Below are 3,044 nucleotides of genomic sequence, written 5' to 3' on the forward strand. Positions count from 1 at the left end.
TATATATATATATGTATATATATGTATATATATATATGTATATATATATATATATATATATATATATATATATATATATATATATATATATATATATATATGTATATGTATATGTATATGTATATATATATATATATATGTATATATATATATATGTATATGTATATGTATATGTATATATATATATATATATATATGTATATGTGTGTATATATATATATATGTATATATATATGTATATATATATGTATATATATATATATATATGTATATATATATATATATATGTATATGTGTGTATATATATATATATATATGTATATATATATAAGTAGGGAAAGAATACTGGTTCTGGCTCACTTTTCCCCATGTAAATGAATGGGGGATTTTCAGCCATGAAATTTTTCTTTTTTTTCCCCTAAAAAATAAATCCCCTTTTTAGCCCAAGGTATATTTATTTGTCTCCCCTTTTAACCTGGAGCCTGGTGTTGGCTTAGTGGTTAGGGTGGCGGCTTGGGATCCCAGGGTCCTGAGTTCAAGCCCCGTTGGCTGCTGAATTAACACCAGGGGGTTGACTCAGCCTGCCATCCTTCCGAGGTCGGCGAAATGAGTGCCAGTGTACTGGTCCCGGTGTATGCCCCGATTAGAATAGGTGTACCATATCCCTGTGTGTCGTAAGAGGCGACCAGGGTTGGTGTCAGGAAGGGCATCTGGCCATAAAACATTGCCTCAAGAAAAAGCCAAACCCCTGCACAGCAGGGAAAAATGGCTGTAAAAACGGTCATTTTTTTATTTCCCCTTTTAACCTAGGGGCTCTCTATTCAAATAACCCATACAACAAGATAAAGATTTGTTAAAGGTGATTCTAAAGAAATATCTGAAACGCCTAAGCCCCGGGACACTCTTTATCAAATAACCCATACAACAAGATAAAGATTTGTTAAAGGTGATTCGAAAGAAATATCTGAAACGCCTAAGCCCCGGGACACTCTTTATCAAATAACCAATGCATATTGTTTAGCTCACTCATTGAACCTATAAACATTTGTTCATTCTCAAATTCCTTCAATAGTTTAATTTTCTTTGCACAATAATCCCCATCTAAAATATTGAAAAACAAAACATTTGAATCTTTATATTTTTTAAGATACCCCTTTTGTGCCATTACGAAATGATAAACTTCTCTTAATGATCTCATCTGACCACCTCCTGAGTTGCAAATCATTTTTGTACATAAACCATGCCAGAAAAAAAGTTTTGTTTCAAATGTTTTCAGTTCATGCCGTGAAAATGAGGAAGTGTTTTTTGACACGGCCGTGCTGTGTGAATGAGGAAGTGGTTTTGGACTGTCATGCTGTGAAAAAATAGGAACTATTCTGTGAGACAAGGTCTCGTGTTTATATTTTATCTCAGAACACGAACTGAAAACATTTGAATCAAAACTTTTATGGCGTGGTTTATGTCCAAAAACGATTTGCAACTCGGGCGGTGGCCAGATGAGATCATTAAGAGAAGCTTGTCATTTCCTGTGCCCACACCCAATGATTAAGCAATTTCCTCATCGTTGCTTTATAAGCGGTTCGCCAGACAAAGTTTCTGCCAGACGGAATTTTCATTTTTACAACTGAGGCATGGACGATATTTCTTCCGATGAAGCCAACAGCCCACTACAGAGTTGGTAAGTTTGTGTATGCTTTTCTCTTTGAACGATGAAGCAAATGATTATTAATTAAATCATGATAATTCTGATATATATATATATATTTTTCCCTGACAGGGCATTGGAAGAAATTGAGTTCACATATCACGACGTGGTTCATGAAATTAATACTCTTATTGAAGAGATCAATGATTTTAGAAGAGAATTGAAAGACATTTTCAATGAGTGGCATGAAGTCTTATCACGTCCTCTCATCTCGAAGGAATTAAACCAATGGTGAGACACGTGTGTGTGCCTCTCTCTGTCTGTCTTTCTACCTACCTCTCTCTGCTCTTATTGAAGAGGCCAATGATTTATAATGACTGGTCTCTGATCTCGAATGAATTAAACCAATGGTGAGGCACGTGTGTGTGTGTCTATGTGTGTGTGTATGTGTGTGTGTGTGTGTGCGTGTGTGTGTGTGTGTGTGTTGCTTTCCCTGTCTGTCTCTTCATCTATACCCTTGACTTATTTTTTTTTTCAGCACTATCGCACAACATCAGCTGTTGAAGCAATCTTGTACAACACATGATTTTCTGGAGGTAAATATTTCTGAATTATTATTAATATCACTCGTACAACACATGATTTTCTGGAGGTAAATATTTCTGAATTATTATTAATATCACTCTCTCTTTAGAATGTCGCCTTATGTTGGTTGCATCATTAGTTTGGACGTGGTTTTGTCAGTACACTGGAATTCATTTTATTGACCTTGAAAGGATGACAGGCTCCTGGTGTGTTAATTCAGTGGTCAACGAGGCTTATTCATATTACCATGTAATTATCTTTATAGAACCTAATTATTATCCACTTTTTGTTTCAAAACAGAATATGGTGTCTGAGTTTCGAAATCACAAGGCATCTGAAGAAGATTGCTGGGAAAGATTGTACATTCTCGCAAATGAATATTTAATATTTTCAATATTAATAAATTATATTTGTTTTGTTTACAATTACTTGATTCTGAATTACAAGAAAAGAATAAAAGAGATGTAAAGGGGGGGGGGTTGGGGGGGGAGGGGGGTAGGTGCGCTCCCCCAATGACCCATCACCCCCTCATCCCAACCCTCCCCTCCCCATGTGTGTGTGTGGGGAAGGGTGGGGGTGGGATGAGGGAGGTGGTGGGTCAAAGGTGGGGGCGCACAGGGGGATGAGGGGGGGTGGGGCTTGTGTGGGCGGGGCTTGTGTGGGCGGGGCTTCGGTGGGGGGGGCTTGTTTGGGTGGGGTGTGTGTGGGAGGGGCTTGTGTGGGCGGGGTGTGTGTGTGTGGGTGGGGCTTGTGTGGGTGGGGCTTGTGTGGGCGGGGGTTTATGTGGGCGGAGCTTGTGTGGGAGGGGTTTATG

General features: G+C 38.1%; 1 long non-coding RNA gene across 1 annotated transcript; it reads left to right on the plus strand.

Moving 5' to 3' along the window:
- The first annotated feature begins 337 nt into the window (after window positions 1-337).
- On the plus strand, window positions 338-2,703 carry LOC147007536 (uncharacterized). The gene is made up of 3 exons (XR_015054128.1): window positions 338-1,678; window positions 1,778-1,936; window positions 2,184-2,703. It is a non-coding gene; the product is annotated as an uncharacterized LOC147007536 (long non-coding RNA).
- Window positions 2,704-3,044: the final 341 nt, after the last annotated feature.

This window comes from Eptatretus burgeri, unplaced genomic scaffold (genome assembly GCF_056783735.1).
Source record: "Eptatretus burgeri isolate ZD-2024b unplaced genomic scaffold, Ebu_testis_v1 Ebu_testis_scaffold_123, whole genome shotgun sequence".
Taxonomy (NCBI): Eukaryota; Metazoa; Chordata; class Myxini; order Myxiniformes; family Myxinidae; genus Eptatretus; species Eptatretus burgeri.